At 33.3% G+C, this 17865-nt stretch overlaps 2 long non-coding RNA genes across 2 annotated transcripts; both read right to left on the bottom strand.

Annotated features, from left to right (window-relative positions):
- Window positions 1-13936: 13936 nt before the first annotated feature.
- On the bottom strand, window positions 13937-15019 carry LOC135267303 (uncharacterized). The gene is made up of 3 exons (XR_010335724.1): window positions 14809-15019; window positions 14460-14760; window positions 13937-14083 (listed from the first exon to the last, which is right to left on the bottom strand). It is a non-coding gene; the product is annotated as an uncharacterized LOC135267303 (long non-coding RNA).
- A 1425-nt stretch (window positions 15020-16444) lies between these two features.
- Window positions 16445-17549, bottom strand: LOC135267306 (uncharacterized). Its single transcript, XR_010335726.1, has 3 exons — window positions 17162-17549; window positions 16611-17106; window positions 16445-16552 (listed from the first exon to the last, which is right to left on the bottom strand). It is a non-coding gene; the product is annotated as an uncharacterized LOC135267306 (long non-coding RNA).
- Between the last annotated feature and the right edge of the window lie 316 nt (window positions 17550-17865).

Below are 17865 nucleotides of genomic sequence, written 5' to 3'. Positions count from 1 at the left end.
GAATGCCTTGGAAAAATCTAAAAAATCTAATAAAACAAGAGCAGTGCATCTTCCTACATCTTTTTCTATTACGATGTTGTCTACAAGGTCTAATAAAACCGTTGACTTACCTTGATTGTTTTGAAGACCAGACTGATTTATCGAAATAATTTCATTTTCGGTTATATACGAACACATTTGTTTTGCATTACATTTTTCTAATATTTTTGCCAAAGTTGGTATGATGCTAATAGGTCTCAAGTATGAAGGTATGAAAACGCTGTAGGGTTTTTTACAAGTGAAGTTTTCCAAACCGAAGGAAAATACCCCACTTCTAAACAACAATTTATTTATTAAATGTGTAACATGTGATGCTAACGCTGGCAAGCAAAGTTGTGACATTCTAGCATTAATATTGTCACTTCCGGACTCACAATGTTTTAACTTATTAATAATATTCACAACTTCATCGATAGTAAATGAAACAAAAAACATTACGACCCTGGCTTTCGGATTCTATTAAATTTCATATGTAATTTAATAGAATCCGAAAGCCAGGGTCGTAATGTTTGGTAAATCTACTTGATTTGTATAATAAAGTTAATGTAAGAAAATGTCTTAAAAGTTTCTGTATGTTTTTATTTGTGGGCAAAGTTTTGGCACATCAATTTTGATACTACAAAAAACTGCTTGGTGGTCGGACATAAAATCAGTGTTTAATGTGCCTGAATTAAGTGTGAGATCTGGCTTATTTATAAAAATTGGATTCAATAATTTTTGGCTAGATGAAGTTATTCTTGTGGGATCGTCGATTAGTTGTAAAAAGTCATACGACATCATACATTTGGCAACAGCGTTGACATAAAGTTGATCAGTATTAAAATTACCTAATGATACTATAACATCGTAACGCGGGGTAACTACTGACGTAACCTGTTTGTTTAAATTATCCGTTGGATTTATCTTGGCAAGAACATTTGAAAGTACGGCGTTGCTGACAATTCGGTGTAGATCCATTGTGTTTAATAACAATATCAGATGTAGTTTTGTTTATCAGAAACAACTTGCGTTTTTACCAACTCACTGAAAGATAACGGCGCATTCTCCTTGAAAGAACCAGGCTGTTTTTCATATTTTTTTAAAACAGTTTTCTGTAACTGAACCAAATCATCCAAATTCGACACGGTTTTCTTCAAAAGTTCCATTTTCCTTTTAAGACATTCATTTTCCTTACGCAACAGTTCGTAGTCCAAAGGATTTACATTTCCAGCATTAGAATTTGGAGTCGGATTCTTCTTTTGAACGTGTTTAGAGCACTCAGCACATTTTGGCACTCTAGGGTCCCCAAGTTTCACATTTCTTGTAAAACACCCTCTGTAAAATGCAGATCCACATGTTACACAAACTACTACTTTTAACTTTGCTGTTTTGCAACACTTCAGAAATAAATCGCCAGCACCATCGCCAGGGTCTTCATCGCCCGCTATTTTTTTCAGGCGAAGTATTCGTATAATTACGACCAAACTTTACTTAGGTAAGTTCGTTTGATACTCTAGCTTCGCCTTCAAAATCATTTACTATTTGGACTTTTAAAGATGGTTGAAACCATTTCAAAGAAGTTTTGTTATTAATTGTACAAAACTTAAATAGTTAAATTAAATAAAAGCTATCCTACTATTTGGACGAACCAGCTGTATTTCACATAGCATCTATCTAGGCCCGATTCTTTTAAAACAGTTTTAAACTGCAGTCTGCACTAAAGTTTATAAACAAGATATCTTGTAAGTGATTTACAGCTTGTTACATGAGGGCGGTTTGTTTAGTCAGCGTTCCTCTCGTACTGAGCAGGATTACCATCGCAACGACGAGTCATCTGTAGGGTAAAACTAACCTATCTCACGACGGTCTAAACCCAGCTCACGTTCCCTATTATCGGGTGAAAAATACGCGCACTGAAAGTACCCTCCAATTTAGTCGAATTTCTGGTTGTACAGTTTACAAAACCAAACTGATCTTTTGGAGCTAACGTGGTAGAATTGCCGCCTTAATTGTGAGTAGGTATAGAACGGTTGAATATTGAATATATGGGCCTTATCTACGCACTGAAATACAAAATATATTAATTTGGTAAATTTAAGTATAATATATCTTAACCCCCTAACGCAAAGAGGTAAATTTTGTGTATGTTATCCTTATTTCCATTTCTGTGTGTACTTTCACACATAAATCCATATCCATTTGACTTTATTTATATATATTTTTTTAACTTTATAGGTGCTTTTGATAAGAAAAGGGTGGTAAAAACATTTTTTTAAGTAAGTAAGTAAGTAAGTAAGTAAATACTAATTCCCTAATAATGAATTCAATAAAAGTAATATAAGGGCCTTATGTACGCATTGAAATACACAATGTACTTAAATGTAGTAAAGTTAATTTTTTTATTTTTTACGTCTTTACCCTTAACTCACCCCTTAATGCAAAGAGGTGGATATTGTTTACATAATCTTTGTTTTTATTTCAGTGGAAGAAGTGCAAGTAGCACGCAAAAACCTATGTCGATCTGACTTTCTTTGTAGAATTTTTTTTGTCATTTTTGGGGGTGTTTTTTTAAGGAATTGCTGTTTGTCTTTTATAATATTTTTTTTCCTATTCTAAACCACTTGACAATCGATTCGAAGACACTTATCGAAATGTAAAAACCTGTTTTTACAAAAGCTAAATAGTCACACCCAAAGAGCGAAATCCAAAAAATTAATATAGGGGCTTTATGTACGCATTGATATACACAATATACCTAAATGGGATAAATTTTGTTTATTTTTTATTTTTACGTTTTTACCCTTAACTCACCTCTTAATGCAAAGGGGTGGATTTTATTTATATAATTTTTGTTTTCATTTTGGTGGGTACTTGCACGCAAAAACTCATATCGATCTGACTTTATTTGTAGATTTTCTTTATTTAGTCAAATTTTAGGCGTAGTTTTTTTAAAGCAAGGATGGTTATTTTTTATGGTAATAATTTTTTTCTCATTGTGTATCGCCACTTAACTATTGATTCGAAGACAATAATAGCAATCATTATTTTTTACGTTTTTACCTTTAACTCGCCCCTTAATGCAAAGGGGGCAGATTTTTTTGAATAATTTTAATTTTTATTTCAGTGGGTATTTGCACACAAAAACCTTAATCGATCTGACTTTATTTGTAAATTTTCTTTTTTTTTTGTAAATTTTAGGGGTGATTTTGAGAAGGAAAGGGTAGTTAGTTCTTTATGGTAATATTTTTTTCATTGTAAACCAATTGACTGTAGATTCGAAGACAAATATAGAAATCAAGAATCATTTTAGACAAACGCAAAAAACTCACCCTCTAATGGTGACAATTTATAAAAGGAATATAGGGGCCTTATGTACGCATTGAAATACACAATATACCTAAATGTGATAAATTTTCAATTTTTTGTATTATTTCAGTTTTGACCCTTACCTCTCCCTCTAATGAAAAGGGGTGGATTTTGTTTAAATAATTTTTATTTTTATTGTATTGGATACTTGCACGCAGAAACCCATATCGATCTGACTTTATTTGTAATTTTTTTTATTTAGTCAATTTTAGGAGTAGTTTTTTTAAGACAGGGGTGGTTATTTTTTTATGGTAATAATTTTCATCTCATTGTGTATCACCACTTAGCTATTGATTGGAAGACAATAATAGCAATCAAAAAATGTTTTTTACAAAAGCTAATAACTCACCCCCTAAGGGTGAAATATAAAAAAATAACATAGGGGCTTTATCTACGCACTCAAAAACAAATTTAAATTTGGTTAATATTTGTTTTTTTTTATTTCTTACGTTTTTACCCTTAACTCACACCCAAATACAAAGGGGTGGTTTTTGTTAAAATATTTTTTATTAATATTTTAGGGGCTACCTATATTCAAAAAACCGTATTGATTAGGGTTTATTTGTAGATTTTCGTTTAGTAACACACCCCCTAAGGTTGAAATATAAAAAATAATATAGGGGCCTTATATACGCACTAAAATACACAACATTTTTAAATTTGGTTAAATTTTGTTTTTTTTTATCTTCTACGTTTTTACCCTTAACTCACCCCCATATACAAAAGGGTGAATTTTGTTAAAATATTTTTTATTTATATTTTAGGAGCTACCTATATGCAAAAAACCGTATCCATTAGTCTTTATTTGTAGATTTTCGTTTTTTTTTTTGTCAATTTTAGGGTTGTTCTTCGAGTAGAAGGGGTGGTCATTCCGCATTTGTAAAAATTGTTTTTTTTCTTAGGCGCATGTCTATCGATTTGGTTAAAAAAACTTTAAAAATTTAATCAATATTTCGAAAATAATTTTATCGTTGAGAAAATTTTGAATTTAGTGATTGTTAAAATTTTTTGTTTTTTGCTATTTTTAAGGGGGTTGTAGGGGGTGAAGAAGGTTTTGGTGTTGATTTTTAAATTTTCCAGGTCAAAATATATAAAGTATATACGCGCCTTAGGCGCGCATGAAACATTTTTTCTACAGCTCAAGGTCTCGCCTAGCGGGTATAATAAAAATACGCGCCCTGAAAGTACCGCCGCCAATTTTTGTCGATTTTCTGGTTGTTTAGTTTTTAAAACCAAACTGATCTTTTGGAGCTAACGTAATAGAATTTGAGCCAAATTGATTATATCAGGCTTAACACGGTGTAAGTTGTTATGTATGATATGGATTATATTAAAAACACTTGTCACAATTAAAAACGTATCATTTATTAAATTGTTTTAACATATGTTTTTCAATTTAGTAAATATTAAAGGTTTTATAAAGAATCTTCGTCATCGTCACTTGAGATTTGTAAGTGTGTTGTCGTTTGTTTAATATTAAGTCCAGACATACTAGGCTTCTCCATGGTGGATACTCGCCGCCTTAATTGTGAGTCGGTATAGAACGGTTGAATACTTGTTATAATTGGAAGAGGATTGCCGAGAAAATTGTCTTCAAATTCTGGAAGTGTATTCCAGTCGAAATCATCATTCCATTCGTCGTAGATTTGTGGAATAATAGGTTGCAGTGGTTCACCTGGGTTATGTTGCATAGTGAGTGGCCGTGTATTATTTACTACAACATTCCGAAATACGACATTTCTGGTAAACGTCCTTTCATTGCGATAGTTATATTTTCCTTGTTGAGGTCCGTTTGTTATATACATTTTAAAATTTTCTCCTAACCCCTCGACTTATAGCTACATACAATTGGCCATGCACAAAACATGGCCCATCCAGGTATATGCTTACTTTGTCAAACGTTTGTCCTTGTGATTTATTTATAGTTATGGCGAATGCAAGTTTCACAGGAAATTGTTTTCTAATCATAGGCCGAGGTAAGCCAGTTCCTTCGCTAGCTTTAGTTTTAACTTTTGGTAGGGTAATGACATTTCCTGTTTCTTTTCAGGAAATAACTTTGGCTGTTAAAACATATTCACCCATTTCTATAATTCTCAATCTTGTCCTATTACACAAACCCACTTCTAGGTTTATATTACGTAACAACATTACGACAGCACCTCTCTTTAGATATAATTCAAACGGCGGCAAACACACAGTTTCTACAGCATTCAGAAAGTCATCGGGTACTAAAAAATTGTCTTCCGGATTTGCGTCGTAAATATCCTGAATGTAATACGTTTTAAGTTGTTTAGTACAACTGTCTAATATCTTGGCGTTAATATCTGATACTTTTTTTGATATAAGATAGCACGATAAGCAATTCGGTTGTCGTCGATTTCAGTTACATCTATGTCTTCAAAAACGTGTCTTAATAACTCATCTAAACTATTGACTAAATACTGATTGGGAATCTCTATTAAGTCGTCCGGCACACTATAATGCACTTCCGGTATGGTGGCTTATGTTACTTTGCCTTCTCCTATCCTTAGTAAGAAATCGGGAAATGTTCTGTCGACATTTATCTTCTAGTGCTGCATTCACATAGCTCATATTTTGTGTTAGTTTTAATTTTACGACGTTATCCCAAAAGGGCACTGCGTGTACACATTCATTTAGTATTTCTCCTGCATGTGCTCTTGGCACAACGGGCAATAATTGTCTGAAATTTCCTTCAAAAACAACAATTTTACCACCAAACTCTCTGTCGATATTCATTAAACGTCTAAGGTATCGGTCTATTGCCACCACAGCTTTCTGGAGGGCCATTGATGCTTCTTCTCAAATTATTAATGCAGTATTTTTCACAAAGTTTGAGTTTGTTGTTCCTTCGCAAATCCTCCTACCGTAGTCTCCGTTAGCAGTAATGGCAACCGAAACGATTTGTGGACAGTTTTACCTTCTTTCAGTAATGTGGCAGCCATCCTCGTTCAAGCCATCGCTATACTACTCGTTGGATGACATAATATAGATACGTTTTCCCAGTACCACCTGGTCCGTCCACGTAAAATACATTCCTTTCCGCTCGTCCTGTTCGCAAATTATCTTGTAGTGCAGCAATAATTGCATTGTATGCCACAAGTTGATCATGATTTAGACGAGCAACGGCTTCATTGATCGTAATTCTCATTGGCTCCAGTTCTGTGTAGTGGAACAGTTTGCATTAAATCATAAAATGTTAATGCTACTCCTCTAAGCAGGTCGTCGTCTTGTAGCGTTACTCCTGGTAACCCAAAATCTTGCATAGATGGAATATTTGGCAAATTGGTGCGTTGTAAAAATTTCTGAATGTGGTAGAGGGCCTTTTGTCCTCACTATCTGTATGATGTCGTTGAAAATCTTGTAGCATATAATTTCTGTACTTTAGATACATGTTGGGCATAAAAGTCATGTCGCCACTTTCACTAATCATACTAAAAATTGTCATTGCAAACAACTCTGACATAAAACGGAGGTTTGGTTAAAGCAATTTCATTCATGGCTGCATCGTATGTATTACAGTCATCAAGTAGTCTTAGTTCTCTACATGCCGCTTCAAACGAGTCCATTCTTTGACCATTAACTGTTTTCAATTCGTCAAACGACGTTGCCCCTGGTGAACCACTTAGAAGTGGCCTTAGATAATACCGTTCACCTTCTTGGTGAACGCCCACTTCTGCTATAGTACCAATAGTTTTGCTTTTTTGTCTTCTTTTCGCCCAGGTTGACGTTTTTCCATGCCATGTGTAATATTCCGGAATGTCTGTATATTTATATATTCCATCTTCTGGATTATCATGGTTAAATTTAAACCACGCCATTAATTTGGAAGGTTTTGCGGACAGTTCTTCTATCCTTTGAATATCTTCACCCTCTTCAAACATAATTTCTTGCTGATGTGGTAAATGAACAGGCAAAACAATTACAGAATGTGATCTGTCACTTAGTGGAAATTGTAGCAATCGCCATGCGGACTTTGTAGAACTCACATATCGATAATCTTGATATTGTTTAACCTCGTCCCAGTTTATAACGCCATCTTCATTTGGTTGCTGGTGTTGCGCCTGTACTGTAATATAATCCGCACTTTTTTCTACATACTTATGTAAATACTTATGGTATATATCGACCCGCAACATTCAACGTTTATATGGCTGTCGTAATACCCTGAAAGGTTTTTATTGTAACGTACAATTCGCCTATTGTCATTGGCTGTACCGTCATAGACTATGGTTCTTCCATTGTTAGGCCTTTTATAATCTGGTTTTCGTAAAAGATTATCTCCTAACAACAATGTTCTGTCAGAAAATTGTTTTGGGTAATGCTTGGTACATTCGCCATTCTGCATACATAATGTGTCAGGATGACTATTAGTGCCACAGGGTCTATGTATGTAATGTTTTTTTACTAACATATACATGCTCGGTTCTGTATCTTCGTCTGGTATTACAGCTGGCACAGCAGCGTCCACTAACTCTTCTGTATTCAGCTTATCTTCTGGTCTTAACGTAATCCTAGTTTTTGGAACTCGACGCTGTACATATAATTCAATATAACCCCAAAAATCTGACCATTTGCAATTTGGTCGATAAGATTTAGCAGTTTTGTGTGAAACACTCTGCAAACGAGATCTGGCCTGTGATCATATTTCAGTTTATATCGTAGGTTTTCTTGAATTTCCGGCCACTTGGGGTTGCAAGTCATGGTTATAAATAGGTCGGGTTTGCCATGCCTTGCAACTATTGTCATTGCATCTAAATAGCATCTTCGTTTTTCTCGTGGGCTATTAATTGTTGCCGCTGGCAAAATGGTTATTTTTCCAATCCTTGCATGTTTCCTGGCTGGTCTATTTTCAAGATACCGTCTTATTGCAGTGTATTCGGCTACTCGTAATTGTCTTTGATTTTGTTTAACCCACCACAAATAGTCGGATTCGGTTCTAACCCACGCATCAACAATATGTTGAAACAGCTTTCCACTGTTATAAAGAATCGAAAAATGATCACGGACTTGCAAACGATATCTGTAATATTCTCTTATCGTGACTTTGCTTCTTTTGTTTCTTCTCACTTGGTTTTCGTTATCACCTTGCCCTTCTATGTCTTCATCATTTGGATGTTGTTCGTCTAGTTTTGGAGGTGTTCCGTTCCAGTTGCGACGTCTACTCTTCTTCTGTTCCCTTTGTACGTGTGAGGAATATTGAAGTCGTATCCCATTTCACCGTATGGGAATAGCAGTGGATATACCACTGGGATCAGCAAGGCGATTTAAGTTTTTTAATTCGTGTTGTCGATTTGGTTGATCTTTTGGGTAAAGAATTAAATCTACTCGAAAAGGTGGTTCCTTTCCCACGAATACCGCTGCAATATCGCTCCGACTTGTTGGAAGATTATGATTGCGCAGATTGTCGTTTATTCTATCTTTAAACGCAACGATAACCTTTCTCACTTCATTTTCGTCTTCGTTTGCTGCTAGGAGGCGCCTCTCTTCTAATACTTCTTTCATTGTACTATATGACTGGATCCATGGGTTGTCTCGTCTAAGTATATGTTCTAATAATGCAATTGTGTCTGCTTCTAAGCGTTCTCTAAGAAATGTGGTACGTCTTTCTATCGCATCTTGTGCATCCAAAAAATAGGAATTGTTATTTTTTGGTTGCGTATTGGTTTGCGAAGGTAATGGTTCAATGTAGTGGTAAATTTGGCCGCAAACGTTAAAACACCATGCACCTTGATTTTGGTTTCTGTCTTCCGGTATCGTCGCTTTAAAGGATGCCATTGCAAAAAGGCTATTTCCAGAGCGAATGTGTTCCCGATAATTGTTAGCGGCTTGAGTGTTTTCTGTTAGAAGTCTTTTAAGTTCTCGAGGACATTGCACTAAATCTGGTGGTCTGACTTTGCCAAAGTTGCAACAAAAAAAACGACCCCGTGTTGTTATTGGCAGTCTTTCGTTTTCAAAAAAGAGAGCATTGCAGTGGTCGCATATCGATGTCATTTGTCCCATGTATTGAGCTTCTACCGCTTCAATGTTCTGCGTTCGTAAATCCAATCCATACGTTCTTCCAATTGGCACTTCTGCATGTCGTCTTCGTGGAGGCACTACTACTCTAACCGGTCTTATTATTTCTTCTTCGACTTCAGCTTTGTTGTCATTATCTTCTTCGTCTTCATCGTTTCATGAATTCTTGTTTCAACAATTGGATCTCGTATGATATTCACGGATAATTCGTTTGTTACGCTGTTTGTTTGAATTTGCAATTGGTACTTGCGAGCCAATTCTCCTGTGTTCGTCGCGTTGCACACAAACAATTAATCTTGAATCGTCATGCTCTTCATTAGCTATTTGTAATTTTGTACCACTGTTCTGCTGATGCTCCTCTTGTTTTCGCATACGTTTCGCACGTATCGGGTGATTCAAAAATATGTGGCATAATTTTAACCACGAATACCCCTCTAAAAATGAAAATATATAAGATAGTATTTATTGACCCACCTCAAAAAATTGGAAAATTACAATTTTTTAGAAATTGGTATGAAAAAATGGTTTTTTAAAAATATTTTTGTTACCGTTCATGCGATTATTATGAAATTTTGCATGTCAAGAGACACAAAGACGCTATTTGATATGGTGTAAATGGAAATCTTGTAAAAGCTATACATTTCCGGTGACAAGGGGGCCCTTCCAGTTTTTAGGTGATAACTCAATTTTTCGACCTATAAACACTTATTTTTGATGTCAAAAATCAAAAGCCCAATTATTTTTTAATAAAAAAGGTACTCTTGCTTCATGTCGTCAAACTGTACCGTTCTCTAGTTATTTGGGATTAAACTAAACTCTACACTGCACTGCAGAATAGAAAAGTATAAATTTTGAGCGTACCATTACCTTGGAAACAGTTCACTACGAATGACACAGCTGTCAATGCTGTCACATTTGATGTCAATTTCATTTAATCCAAAGTAAATTTTGATTATTTCTTAATGATAATAGTAAAAGACATGATTATGTGTTGGAAGAAATAATGCATGAGCTAGCCATCCCGGCATCACAACTTGATCTGAGACTACACCACAAGGTTTTCACACCGTAAAACGATTTTCCCTCCAAATTGCTGGTTTTATCAATACTTTACTACTTGCATTATAAAACATTATAAATGATGAATTAAAACGATCAGAAACCAAGAACACAACCTCAACTGTAACAAATCACAAAATAAAATCTTATCAACTATTTGTAATGCCATTGTTGCAATTTTTCTTTAATAGGAAGTTAATTTGATCCACAAAAGAATAATGCACGGCTTAATGTTTATTTAAATTTTTGAAAATTACAAGAGCTTCCACAACAATGAGCACAAAAGCAACAAATGCCGCCAGCGTGCTAATTGGCGCCAGTGCTATTTTTCATAAGCGCGAATATCAAAGAAAATATGAATGATGAAGGCAATGTTTTTTTATTAAACAACAATAATATCCTGGATCATTTTTTTTAACTAGACTTACCAGTATGGGGTGATTAGGGCATCATTTCCAAATACTAAAAGAATTTTTTTATCGTTATGACTTTATGTTTTGTTTTTCGCACTTACGAAAAATAGCACAGGCGCCAGCTAGCGCGCTAGCGGCATTTGTTGCTTTCGTGCTTATTGTTGTTGAAGTTCTTTAAGTAATTTTTAAAAATGTAAATAAACATTAAACCGGGCGTTATTCTTTGCAGGTTTAAACAACCTGTGGATTAAATTAACTTTCTATTAAAGAAAAATTGCATTAATGGTACTATAAATGTTTGATAAGATTTTATTTTGTGATTTGTTACAGTTGAGGTTGTGTTCTTGGTCTTTGATCGTTTTAATTCTTTATTTGGGTTATAGATAGTCTTATAATGCCAGTATTGAAATATCGATAAAAACAGCGATTTGGAGGGAAAATTGTTTTCTGGTGATGTGGTGGTGTGGCATCAGATCAAGTTGTGATGCCGGGACAGCTACCGCTAGCTCATGCATTATTTCTTCCAACACATAATCGTGTCTTCAACTATTATCATCAAGAAATAAGCAAATTTTACTTTAGATTAAATGAAATTGACATCAAATGTGACAGCAATGACAGCTGTGTCATTTTTAGTCGACAGTTTCCAAGGTAATGGTATTCTCAAAATTTATACTTTTTTGTTCTGCACTGCGGTGTAGAGTTTAGTTTAATTCCAAATAACTCGAGAACGGTACATTTTGGCGATATGAAGCAAGTGTTCCTTTTTTATTAAAAAATAATTGAGCTTTTGATTTTTGGTATCAAAAATACGTGTTTATAGGCCGAAAAATTGAGTTATCACCTAAAAACTGGATGGCCTTCCTTGTCAACGGAAAGTATAGCTTTTACAAGATTTTCATTTACACCATATCAAAGAGCGTCTTTGTGTCTCTTGGCATGCAAAATTTCATAATAATCGCATGAACGGTAACAAAAATATTTTCAAAAAACCATTTTTCCATCCCAATTTTTCAAAAATTGAAATTTTCCAATTTTTTGTGGTGGGTTAGTAAATACTATCCTATCTATTCTTAATTGTAGAGAGGTATTCGTGGTTAAAATTGTGCCACATATTTTTGAATCACCCGATATATCGTGGTATCTTGACATTTGCGACATTTTGTCTTGTCGTCTGTAAACATTAAAACGGATGTAGTATGTTGCATATAGTGTTTTTTATTTTAAATAGTATCGTAATTATTTTTTGAATTCTTTTTAAAAGTTGTTTGTTGTTAATGTACTTTTGTGATTGTATGTATTGCTTTTGTTTATATGCAATGTTTTATTTTGCTTTTTATTCAACGTTGTAACGTACCCTTTTCGTTGTTTTATTGTTTATGTTAAACTGTAGAGATTGCAGTACTTTTTTTGTAAACAATGAAAATGTTGTTTAAGAACGAAACACATCAATATAGTCACTGTTTATCAGTTTGTTGTAAGCATTCTTTTGTGTGTTGTAATTGTAATTTTTTGTTTTTTCGTCATAAGTGTTTTTTTTTAATTTTTGTTTTTAATGCAGTTCTTTATGAATGTATAATAATTTTGCAATTGTTCTTTGTGCTGTTATGCATCTTACAATACACTTGTACACATGGTTTTATGTTATCTCATTTCGTATTAATTGTTGTAAGTTCAATAAGTAGTGTGTAGTGCAAAATATATGAATCAATTCTTTGTTTACGCGTTTTTGTAATGCATTATTTTGCTTGATCAGTTTTATTTTTTTAAACAAAGTAATGGGATTATATTTTTTACAACAGGCACCATCATTCTACTTGGTAGGCCTACTAACTAATAGCTTCATGTGAATTTCTAAAAATATGTATGTTAAGAGTGTTAAGTAACGATTGAATACAATATTAAGTAACAACTATTTGATGTTTGTATATTTAGCGCCATTGTTATTGTTTTATATTAGCATTTTTTAGATGTGTAGTTTGTGTTTTATTTGCTACATCTAAAGCCTATTGTGCTGATTAATGTAACTAAATAATGAAATAATATTTTTTTAAACTGTAATATTATTAAAATTACATTTTTGCGCTAAGTTGGTCAGTTGTTTTTATCACACAGACACCAAATTGCTTACTTTAATTATAATTTGAACTATTTTTTTGTTTTTTTAGTTTTTTTTATATGTTGTTAATTTTTTGTTTTTTCAAAAACACCTTCAGTGTTACTGCTACATGTAATGCTTATTGTGCTAATTAATCTTACTAAAAAATTACATTTTTGTTCTAACTTTGTCAATTTTTTTTATCACAAACACACAATATTGCTTACTTTAATTATAATTTGAAATATTTTTTTTGTTGAAAACGTAAAGTACGCGGTTGACTTTCTTAACGTCTTTAAATTGTCTTTTTTTGTATGTTGTTAATTTTTTTGTAATTGTGTTAACGAATCAACAATTTTTTTTACAAAAACGAATGAAGGAGTTACTGCTACATGTGAAGCCTATTGTGCTAGTTAATCTAACTAAATTGTGAAATAATATTCTCTTAAACTGTAATATTCAATTTAAATTACATTTTTGCTCTAAGTGTGTCAATTTTTTTTATAATTTGAAATAATTTTTTGTTGAAAACGTAAAGTACGCGTTTGACTTTCTTAACAGTAGATAGCATAGAATAAGAGATAGATAGAATTGACTCTTTCCTTGTTGGTGGCGGTTGAGAGACTGCAGCACCATCAGTAGGTGGTCGCGAGCGTAATGGCGGTAAATTTAAATGACTCCAGCCTTTACTTAGTCATAAAATATTATAATTTTTCGTAATACTTGCAAATATTTGCAACAACAGTTTTTAGTAACAAATTACTAAAAACTGTCATTGCAAATATGTGCAAAGAGTACAAAAAATTTTATAATAAAAAATTGTAATATTGTAAAAATTTATTAATAACAGTTTTTATTTGACATAGGTACATTCATCTTAAAATTATTGTTCTGTAATGCAAATTTATACACAGGTTATTATTTTTCACATCTGATGGCAACTTGCCGGTTTTAGCTCTTGCAAAGCGGTCTTCGGTCATTCGACGCTGTTTAGTTTAATTGAAACACCGACGTGAAAGCCTCGACTTATTGGAGGATTGTTATGTTGTTATAACTGACTGAGGCTTACTGTTGTACGGTTAAGAAATACGATCTGAAAAATAGAAAAAAATTATCTACTTAAATTCTCCTATTATTTTCCGAGAAAATTTGCTGCAATTACAAAGTTTTAAATAAAACACGAGCAAAGAATATTAGTTTTAAGGCCTTAAGGAAAACAAAATTGAGTCGAAAATTAAGTTATGATGTCAGGATAGTGCCTTTTTCAACCTTTCAACTGTTTTGCCAAATTCCATAAGAAATGCACCAAATTACTTCAATAATCAAGTAATTCTATCAGTTTCAATTGTTTTAAAGTGTTTTTTTAGGTCATTCAGAAACGCAATTTCGTGAATTTCTTTCAAAAATACTCAAAAAATTGGCTCTAAGGTCTCAATACTACTGTTACTCGCTAAATTATAAGTGATTACCTGTGTCGTTGCATCTGATGGAACATTTATTTTCAAATGTTGAATCTGTCCACACGTTGAGCAAAAGGTTGAAATTCCAGTTCTCTTAGCAAAATTAATCACCCATTTTGCAACAAATTGCTGCTGTTGTCCTCCGTCACCTTGGATAGCCAACTGGCAATCCAAACTACATTATCCAAGGTTCTTGACGGCTTGTATCTACTGATGGGATGTGGGAAACCAAATATGGGCCTTTTATTGTTGGTACATCCTTGTACCGAACAAACAACAGTGTTAAAGTCCCATGGCCACGTTCAATTTTCTACAGAGACAAGTTTTGTTATACGTTAATTTACTTCTATTGGTTTACCTCTCACGAATTTATAGAGTACTTTATTAGTTGTAAAAACTAAAACCAAAGTAAATGCACTGCTGTATGCATTTTGTTGACTAACAAGGTAAAAAAACCACAAACAAAACCGTTAAAAATGGCGTTCGACCATTTGATAGTTTTGTTTGACATTTGTGCTGTCGGTATCACAGACTTTGACACCAAAGCCCACAGCCAAAGCCTGTCTTGGTAACACAGTAACACAACAGTGCAATGTGTGCTGCCTATTAATTTCTACCAATGCGCTCCCTTGCGGTGGCTGAGAGCTTTATTTTTAATCGACCAATAACGTCGCTTTACTTTCATAGCCCTGGTAGATAGAAATAGCCGGTTCTAGAACCACCCCACCTCCACCTCTCTCTACTGCGCATGTATAAAAATTGAGTCAGACCTTCGACCATATATCATATAGACTCGCCGTAAAGCGAGTTTGTAGGCAGGTTGTTTGAAGCCAACATGTATGGGTGCGAGGAGTGAGGGGCAAGAGGAAGCTTACTCCTTGTTCAATGGCAGCTCGTAGTCAAGGAGCAAACAATTGAAAAAACATTACAAGTTTCAGAAATAATTTAAGTTTTCGAGTTTCAAAAAAAATGCCTTAGTTAAAATACTTCTAATTCTATCTTATGACATGTCGTCAGAGTTGTAATATTCAAAAATATTCAGTATCAAAGCGGAAAATCAATACGTTACGACGCCACTGGTGTGTTTCCAGATTTAGGTTAACACCTGTATTTTCTTACTTACGGATGACATTACCAATGAATACCCCTTGTAATTACTTTCTCCTGTATATTTCGACGCAAGAACCAGATTTTACCCATTCACAAGTAAATTTAAGCCCAAAATTCACAATTTTTCCCTTTAATCACAATCGTGAAGCACGAAGTTTAACGAATATTAACGAAATACTTGGAAATATTTTGAATGGACCAATCAGAGAAGGGGTACCTAAGAGTCAAATTCGCGTACCAAGCCTTATTTCCCCTTGCCCCACCTGCACATGTTGGCTTCAAAACAAATCTCACCTTGCCCAGTCTATATGATATATGGTCGAAGAGTCAGACGCAGGAGCAAGCGCATAATTGCAGCTCGCTGGCCTGCCTGCGGCCGACTGACGCCATTTGTAATGATGCAAATATATTTATGTAGTATAATGACAATAATAATTATCGTCGCCATCTTAAAAGTTTGAAAGTCGGCGGCGGTCATTTTTGTTTAATGGTAAATTGGCGCCAAATTTAATTTATTTCAAAATTAATATTTGAAATTAGGCGGCCATGTTTGTTTAAAAAAAATGGCGCCAAAATTTTAATTTATTTAAAAATTAATATTGGGTGTAATGTTGGTTATCTAACCGTGGTGTAGCTAGCGGTTATGTGACAGATTTTAATTTGTGGTTTTGTTTGAAAAGTCAAATGCTTGTTTGTAATGTTGTTTGCCTAACTTGTCTGTTGCGCACCAAGTTTATTTTATTATTTGTTTAAAATATAATAAAAAGCGTTTACACTGCTATTACTTAAGTTTTTCCTTGTTATGTGTTTTATGAGAATGGGGATTCTATACACTCCAAATAATAAACAATAATTTAATTGATTTATTTTTTATTTAATTCCAATCCAACTTATAATACCTATTCAACAAACTATCATAAAATACATCTAAAAATATGAAGCGTGAGTTCTTGCTTGTTCTTGCGTCCGGGGTGTTGCAGTGCAGAATTAATCTGATAAAAGAAAAAACCATAAATTAGTTTTTTAAATAGAGGTGAATATGACATTTACCAAAAATTTTACATTAATCTTCGAGAATAATACGTTCGAAATTAAAAATGTGAGCATCATGTTCCTGATTTCCATAAGCTTGCTTACGTCTCTTGTAAATCAAATAAGATTCGAGTCCTTCCATTAATGTCGTAATTGTGGTATCAATCATAACTGCTGTTAGTCGTTTAGGTAAAAAAACTTTACCGACGTTGTCCAGATATGCTACCATCATAACCATGTTGTGTGTTTGCCTTGGTTAAATTGATGATTTTATATTTCTTGTTCACTTCCAAAACGTTGGCACTGATATATGTATCAGTATATTCACAGGCAGCAATTTTATTCAGATTTAACAGTTGATCAGCCATTATAGAACACTTTGAAATTTAAATGCAAAAATACACAGCGGAGCACACACAACTTCTCACAAAGATAGTTTTAATAAAACTGGTGAAATGTGTTAAAAACGGAACTTTTATAATCAATTTTTGCGGTTAACAGATAACACGCTTTCCTAAAAAATAAAAATGAAATAAAATATGATTTAATACCAATTTTTTGTGGTTTACCTTATCGTAGGAATTTTGTAACGTACTTTTGTTTGATAAAAAATTTTCCTAAATAAATTAAACACATTGTTTTAGCAACCAAATGTGGTAAACAAATTTAAAAATTAAACAATTTACCAAAAAAGATGATTTATGTTGGTTTTAGAGAAGAATTCATTAGTCTGAATCGGAAGAATTTGTGGATGAAGAACTTGTGCCGAAGTCAATATTTTCGATAAACTTACGATGTGTCTTTTTGGCATTACTTTTGTAGGTTTGAAGCTAAAATTAGATGTTTAAATTATATGTTTAGAAAGAACGTTTTATTAAGTTGTATAATAACTTATTGTAAACAAACACTGACGAATACACTAACTACACCAATTATCTTCTTCACGAGTATAATCTGTTAAATTTTCAACCAGGACTGCATTGTGTGTAGTAATCTTTTTAAAAGATAATTTATTTAAGTCATCAGAGTTATGATAATAGTAAGCTATATAATTGTTGTAACAAGTTTTACAGATAAAAATAGAATTAAAATTTTGAACTTTATAACATTTAAATTTTAAACATAAACGGGTACTATTATAATATTGTTCCCAATTATTATTCCAAAGTAAATGGATAAAAAAATCGCTATCATAAAACCCTCCCCATGTAAAATTGTAACAGTCAGCCCTACTAAATTTATCAAGTTTTTTATAGTAAGTTATCATGTCGTC

Source organism: Tribolium castaneum, chromosome 11, assembly GCF_031307605.1.
Source record: "Tribolium castaneum strain GA2 chromosome 11, icTriCast1.1, whole genome shotgun sequence".
Taxonomy (NCBI): Eukaryota; Metazoa; Arthropoda; class Insecta; order Coleoptera; family Tenebrionidae; genus Tribolium; species Tribolium castaneum.
The sequence above is the reverse complement of the archived record's forward strand: the minus strand, read 5'-3'. Positions and strand labels throughout refer to the sequence as shown.